Source organism: Nestor notabilis, unplaced genomic scaffold, assembly GCF_000696875.1.
Source record: "Nestor notabilis isolate BGI_N333 unplaced genomic scaffold, ASM69687v1 scaffold4079, whole genome shotgun sequence".
NCBI classification, from domain to species: Eukaryota; Metazoa; Chordata; class Aves; order Psittaciformes; family Psittacidae; genus Nestor; species Nestor notabilis.
In genome coordinates, this window is record NW_009944967.1 from 41,142 (window position 1) to 49,413 (window position 8,272).

Here is an 8,272-nt window from a genome sequence, read left to right on the forward strand (position 1 = left end):
ACCTGTTCTGGTGGAAGGTGTCCCTGCCCATGGCAGGGGGTTGGAACTGGATGAGCTTTAAGATCCCTCCAACCCAAACCATTCTATGATTTGATGCTGAGCTCTTGGAGGTCACTGATGGAAAAGTTAAATGCTATGGCTGTAAAGTCCTAAGTATTACTAATGTTCTGTTATTACAGAAGTTTTTCTGCAGTCAGCATGGTTAAAACCTCTGCTTTGCGTGTTGCAGCAGCACAGAAAAGTGCTTGGAATCTTGTAGGGAATGAATGAGGATAGGATATCACAGTTTATTTTCAGTGATAATATGTAAATATTTGGCCCCACCAACCTTTGGCAAGTCACGTTAGGAGAAGTTATCAAACATTTTCCCTAGTAGGAATAAAGTTATATAAATAGTGTGCAAAAATATTTGGACTGCTGAATTGGGAGGAGGGGAATAGGAAAGAATCTAACAATTTTTCCACATTATAAGCAGCATAAAAATTATAGGTTGGACTTATTTAGCCTTTCAGATTTGCAAAAGCCGAAGGACTTTCAGTGGTGATGACAAATTGAAAGTTAATGAAAAATACAGAGGATTCTTCATGTGTGGCACTTAAGTGGCAAGTGAGAACATCACCCCTTACGCTAGCTGAGATAGGAAATATTAAGTAGCAAGCACAGCTTAGGGAAGAACTTCCCTTGTTTCAGTTCTGTAACTAGGACTTCCCATGCTCTGCACCCCGTCACTGATGACAGCCCCTCCATTGGGTTGGTGTGAGTCAGGTAGGATGTAGAGTCATGGTGGTCAAACAAGGGAGGACAAGAGATGGCAATATGTCATCAGAGGGCTCAAATTTACAACTGTGTGAAGCAGTAAAGCCAAGATTCTTCTCAAAGAATGAAGGAAAAAGGGTTTGTCATGTCAAAACCCAGCCTGTCACTCTGATTCCTGGGTGTCTGATTCAATAGTACTTGTACCTCTCTTTATTTTTCAGTATAATGTCAGATTTATGCATCCCTTATTAAAACAGTGATTCTGCCTAAAGCAAGTCTACTCCAGCTAATTCTTGGTATCAGCAGTATTACTATTCTTACTTTTTAAATGGATCAGATGTTTAATCTGCTGTGTTCTTCCCTGGAGGAGAAAGGGATTCTTTCCTTTCATACAGCCTTGCCAATGATTTGACAAGTTGAGAAAGTTGTTCCTGCACCTCTACAGTTTAAGTAGGATGATCATCCTGTGTGTTGTGATGGGGGTTTCTTGGCTGATGGAGGGGATGAGCTTTGCCTTTCTGACAATGCCTCTCCTTCAGAAGACTTCAGAGTAAACTGAGGCAACCATGAGGACTGATGGTTATAAACTCAATATGTCCGGGCACTTTTGGATTCTGATAAGCCCGTCTGATTACCCCATGCTTGGTCCTCTCTTACACTCCAGCTGGTGTTTTTGGGTGACACTTCGGATGTTTTTCTGATCCCGTGCAGAAGGTCACAGACCAGGTCTTTTTGGTTTTCTGAAAAGGGGGAGCATGTTGGCTCTGTTCTGTGTTAACTTCATGCGAAATGCAAGGCACCATGCTTCAAGCAGGAGTTTCTCAATCAGGCAAAATACAGGAGGAGACCTTTACTGAGAGGCATTTCAGCCCTCACCACCTCCCTCCCAAGCTCATGTGGCAGCACTGAACTATCTCCTGGCCTCGGAACATACTGGGATGTCCCTTGGCTCTGGTGAGCATCAGCCTTTCCTCATCCTCTTCAGGACCACTGGATCTTTACTTGTCCAACAGAGGCTACTTTCTGATTCATGTTTTGCCCTTTTTTGGTTGGGTTTCTAAAATCCTCCTGCCATAATGTTGTGGAGGAAATGTTTTTCAAAACATGATAATCTGAAAAAGCTGTTATACTTTTTTTATTTGAAACAACCTAACTAGTGCCCGTGGAAAAAAAGTGAAATTTGGAAACTAAATCTACTGATTCTTACATTGAATAGAATCATAGAATGGTTGGAAAGGACCTTAAGATCATCCAGTTCCAAACCCCTGCCATGGGCAGGGGCACCTCACACTAGACCATGTCACCCAAGGCTCTGTCCAACCTGGCCTTGAACACTGCCAGGGATGGGGCAGCCACAGCTTCTCTGGGCACCCTGTGCCAGCGCCTCAGCACCCTCACAGGGAAAAGCTTTTTCCTTAGATCCACCCTGAACTTCTCCTTTTTCAGTTTGAACCCACCGCCCCTTGTCCTATCGCTACAGTCCCTGATGAAGAGTCCCTCTCCAGCATCCTTTTAGGCCCCCTTCAGACACTGGAAGCTGCTCTGAGGCTCTTCTCCAGGCTGAACAGCCCCAATGTTCTCAGCCTGTCTTCATACGGGAGCTGCTCCAGCCCCTGCTCATCCTCGTGGCCTCCTCTGGACTTGCTCCGACAGCTCCATGTCCTTCTTCTGTTGAGGACACCAGCCCTGCACACAGTGCTGCAGCTTGTATAAGCAGAGTTTTTCACAACTTCTCAGTCTAGATCAGACACTCGATTTTTGGGTCAAGTCATAGTATCTTTATATACTATTGCATTAGAATTTCTTTTTCTGTTCTCTGTTAAATGGCAACATGCTGAATTGTTTTTAAGAGGGAAAATCCCTTTTCACTTGTTAAGTTTCATTGTGCTCTCTTATGCTTTTCCCCATCATAACATGCATATAGTAAAGCAAAAAGCCATGCTGTGGCTAACAGTCTTAAGGTTAAACAGAGCAGAGTGCACTTTCACGTAGGCATACCACTGAACAGTTTTTAATGATCAGTAATGAAAGACTGCTAATTGGCTTGAAACAAGGTTTGCTTCAGCATTTGCTGAGGTTCATGTTTTCTCTTGCTCTATTGTGCAACCATTGAGCTTTAGTGAAGTACAGAAATCAGTCACTTGTTCCAGCCAATGCTGACATTGCCACCTCCAAGAGTGAAGCCAGCTTCTGGCCTGTACCCTGCCAGTCCCAAAGGGACACACCATGCGTATGTCCTTTGCTACTTTTTTGTGTGTTCTTTGCCTTTTCTAATGGAGAAGTCTGACATTGACCGTGTTCGGTTCATAGTGTTTGGTGGAGCCTGCTGTGACCTTGTGTGACAGGGCATCAAGAGGGAAGGTCTATATGCTGAAGGAGGAGTCCCACCTAAGCACCACATAGATTAGCTCCCATATGCTCATCACAGAAAGAGAACACTATTCATACCTGCATTCTATGCCACTCTCTCTGCCGTTGTAAGCTGTATATAAAGACTGTTTCCACAGTTCACAGGTAATTCAGGGTTGGTTTTTTTGCCAAATTGTATTATTTTTATCCCACTTCCTATGGATCAAAGACCCTCTGTGCTTCCTCAGTGCTTTTTTCCTCCAAAAGCTTTATCCTGTTAACCGTGAACTGCTGCCCAATTGTATGTGGGTACCCTTAGAAATATTAAAAATGCTGTGGGTAGCACAGGGTTTGGGTTTTTTCTTGGTGATAGAATTGGAAGTCCTCCAGACTTGTAGCCACTAGCTGTGAATGGCCATAACAAATGTGTCTTTCCTCCAGCTAATGCACTTTGCAGTCAGAAGTAGTACCCTCTTAAAAGGTCCTTGTGTTGCCAAGGAAGTTAAAGGGAGAATTTAATTTGTCATTTTTAAAAGGCTTAACCACATCAGTAAGTCCTTCTGTGCTTTTACTCTTCAGACCCACCATGAAATAGATCTGAAGCACTTACTGCTTAGTATTTTCAATAAGAATCTGTAAGATCATGCATACACTTATATCATCATGCAGTAACTCATCCTGCTTCTGTGACCTGGGGGAAAAGGAAGGTGGGAAAAGCCATTGCCCTTTCTGCCACACACAAGACTTTCTAAATGTGTGTGCAGAATTAAGTCTATGGCTTTCTTGTACTTTTGATGTAGTAACATATGTTTTCTGCACCTTTTATTGCTTATAACTTTTATAGCTTTTGCTGTAGCTGTCCAGGCAATCTTGTTCATTTTAGCTTGAGAGCTAGTAGACAACTTGTATTTATTTTATATCCACAAATAAAATCATGTTAACATAGGGGGGAAACCATCTGTGACCTCAAGATGTCTTTGAGTTTGCATCCCCATTCATTTCAGGTGGTTGTATCTTTCTTTTCCAGAAATAACTTCAGAAATGAAGATCCAATTTTAACATAGTGCCTAGATAAAAGCTGCCTAAAACCAGACCACTTTTGATTGCAGGAGTTGGGAACCATTTGAAAGCACTCTTTGATCACAGTGAAAGAAAGCTTCCTGTTCATTTTCAGATGAGTATTGGATTTATAGTGTGCTTGGGAATTACTTTGAGAAAATGTTTTCATCACAAAGCTACTGTAGTAAAAATGGGAATTCTTTACAATTCATACAATTTATACTTGCTTTGACTGGAAAATTATTAGGAAAATATGGAAATTCTGAAAAGGAGCCTCTGAGAGATCACAATTCACTTGCCTGAAAGTGGGCTGAACTTGAGACCTTGCCTCAGAATCATACCAAATATGACTCTTGTCCTCCCCATACCCCCCAAAGCATTTTAAACTGCTGTATGTTCCTGGGAATGAACATGGTGTGGTTTTGCAGTTTGATTTCTCTCTCTGTAGATTGTTGGATGCCAACAGGTTGGTGATGCTTGTCTGAAGTGGTTCTGTCCCGTGGCTCAGGGGCTGTTCTGTGACCAAGTGGTCTTGCTTCCTCAACTGAACACTTGTACTTTGGGGAACCAATCTCTACGGGTAGTGAGGTGGTCTTTGCTGCTGGATCTGTAATGCTGCCTGCCCAGATCAGTTTGATTGGAGATTTAATATGCTGTAAAGCTGGTTGTAATTTGGTGAGTAATGTCTCTTGGCAGTAGGTGGGATTCCCATGTCCATACTGGTTCTTTGAGTTTTCATCTCTGTTTCTGTCCCGTGATGTGAAGACTGTGGGTGCTTCTCCAGGCCTCAGCTTGAGAAAGCCTTCTTCCTCTTCTCATAAAGCTCTCAAGAGAGAATTAGTGGTGAATAAATGAATTTGTTCATTTAATTAATAAAGCCTATTTCCCATCATCTGTCACACTCTGAGGCTGTATGTGAGGGTAACAGGCTAACGAAGACATCATGGCTCACATTGTCTTCAATTTGCTGTTGACAGATTTGCTTTGTAGTCATGTTTTTCCCTCACTGGGCAGTGTAATGGTTGTCGAATAGTGCCTGGAGTATGGAAACTTGATGGAATGCTTGTGCGATAGAGGAAATCTGTGTAAAGCATGGTGGAAATTGCATCAGTAGTCACAGCTGTAATTTTGTCTCACTGATGTGTGTTCAGGGCTTTGTACCCTAGGGGACTTCTTAGGTTCCCTCTATCTCGGGTACTTGTAATTGTCAAAAGCACTTTCAATCTCTAGCAAGATAAGAAGAATTAGTATCTGTTAGAGGCTCGGAAGAAATCTCTGGTAACTTGTCGTTATCCTTACCAGTAGCCAGGCCTCTCCCTGTAATGGCAGTGGTACCCACTGATTTCTGATCAAAACTGCTTTGGAAATTGTCCCAAGGGGGGGAAAACAAATTAGTGTCATTCTGTGAAGAAGTGCCCACTCTGAGCCACATTTTGAATGCCTCTCTCTCCCGTGCTTCGGAAATCCTGAGCCATTTGTTCTGGGGGGAAGTATTTCAGTTACATTTTTAAAAGAAACCAACATTGCAACTGGTGCCTTTCAGCCTTAGGCTCCATGACCTATATGTCAAAAAGCCTTTTTGTGCTTTGCTTCTAGGATCAAAGGGCTATTGGATGTAAGGGAGTTTGAGATTAGTATTTCGGAACGTGTCAGTATCAACGTTGCTCCCTGGAACTGTTTCTCTGAGTAGAGAAACTAGACCACTTGTGGAGAAAGCATACATACCAACTGTCTCTGATACTCTTAAACGTACTGTGCTGATAATTACTTCTCTCATCTGGGAAGTTTTAATTAGGGATTGAAAATTCTTGAGACACACCAGCTTTTGAAGCAGTCTTACATAGAGTTTGGGTAGAGAGGGTTGGTTTTGAGACCTGCAAGAGCATCATTCTCCAGGTCCTTTCTGTGCAGTACATTTAAACACCGTATCTTCCACTTTCAGAGTTTTCCAGTTGCTACTGAAGAAGGTGGTTCTGGCAAGAGAAACAGCAACAAAATAGAGTGAAGGAGATTGACAGAAAAAGGAGAAGGAGGAGGATGGGGAGAACAGCACGTTTAGAGTTTGAAAGATTAGTCATGTAACGTGTCATTGTAATTCCCAGCTGGCAATTAGACAGCACATATCTGCATAAAGGATTAGTAACACTGGAGGGGAATGTTCAGGAGCTTGAACAACACTTCCAGTGTATAATTCGCACATGGTTTGACAGATACCTGCCTCACATGCACCATACACTACGGTATTCCAGTGCTTAAGGTAGCTACTCCTAGCAAAACCAGACCTCTAGCTCCATATAGCTGGATTTTCCAGTCAGGTTTTGAAGACCCTCAAGGATGCAAATCCCACAGCCTTTTAGGGCCCCTGTCCCGGTGTTTGACCACCTTCATGGTGAAAAAGTGTTTCCATGTACCTTATCAGCATTTCCCCATGTCCTCACTTGCATCCACAGCCTCTTGATGCTCTCTGGGCACCTCTGAGGAGTCTGGTGCTTCCTTCCCTAACTCTTGCCATGAGATGGTTATGGGCAGTGGTTTTATCACCAGACCCTTCCCCTGGCCATATGCTCTGTGCAGTTCAGGTGACTGCAGACCCCTAAAAGTTGAATACTCAAATTTTTTCATGGTTTCTCTTTGCAAATAAGAGCCTGAGAAAGATGCAGAGGTAAATTCAAAACTTTGAGCTCACTGTAGTGATAGCACTTTCATGATGCTTGTTTTTAGCAGCAGCTCTCTTTTGATAGTAGGATTAATGGATGCCAGATACATTTGGACTAGCATCTAGAGGAATCTGGATGTGAAAAAGGAGTTTCAGGACAGAAGTCCCCTTTGCTCCGAGATAAGCAGGACTCCATCCCTGCAGGCTCTTTGGAGTGCTTTGTTTAAATGTGCTGACTCTCAAAGGGATACTGAGTGTTAAATGAGCAGATATGTCAGCTCCTGGAGGCTTGCAGTGTTCATCCACAGCTGCAGTTGCTCAGATGCACCAGTTACTGATATTAGAGGGTCACATGAGGAGATTACTGCCTGGAAGTTCTGAAAGTCAGGACTTGGCTCCCAGCTTTCCTTCAGCTGATCTCTGTTCAGCTTTGCATGTCCCAGTCCCTTTTTGGTGAAATATAATAGATGATGATGGCAATCCCTTTATGTTTAAGTGCAGAGCTTCTCCGGGAAGGAGCACCTCCGAATTCCGCTCAGATCTCAGGTTCAGTACAGCTGATGGTGCAAATACAGCAGCACTTCTAAACTCTTTCACTTTATATAACTTGGTGCCTTCCAGTGTGCAGCTTATACCTGGACTTTCTTAACACAGGAAGATTCTGCTTCTCTCAGTTCAAATGGACTGCTGCACTTGTTAAAAGGCACATTAAAAAGTTGCTATCCCAGAATACTTAAGCCAAAAAGTGTCAGCTGTCAGAATAAGTAGTTACAATAGGAAGTGAATGTCTGCATTCTCACTGACAAAGCCAGGCAGTGGCTCCTGAATTGTGCTGAAACTCCTGAGCTGTCGGGTGTTTTCACATTTCCCATTTAGGTTATGAAGGCATCATCATGGCTTCCAAATTTATGTGGATGCTTCCATTTTCCTGATGCTGATTCTGTGCACTGCAAATGTGCTTGGATGGCTTATGAAGGGTAGAACTTCAAATCAAAACATAGCTTTAGTATATATTTAAAGGTAGAACATTAATACACAGATCCTGCTACAGAAGAAATTAGTATTTCCTTCATGTCTCTCCATATCTTACACAACAGATAGATATAGATATAGATATAGATATAGATATAGATATAGATAGATATAGATAGATATAGGAGGTGGACCTGCATTCTGCTTCCTACTCATCACTTGCTCATCACCTGGTGTTGAGAAGGTCACCCTGCCTTTCCCTTTTTTGTCCATTATGAGAGAGACATTATCCCTACCTTTATAGTGAGCTTTGTATAATTCTTTTATTACTTGAGGTCATACAGACCTGCAGTGTCTGAAAAAAATCATATTAATGGCAAGAGATTATATATAAGACACTAGATCTAAGGCAGAAATTCTTCCCTGTGAGGGTGCTGAGGCGCTGGCACAGGTTGCACAGAAAAGCTGTGGCTGCTCCCT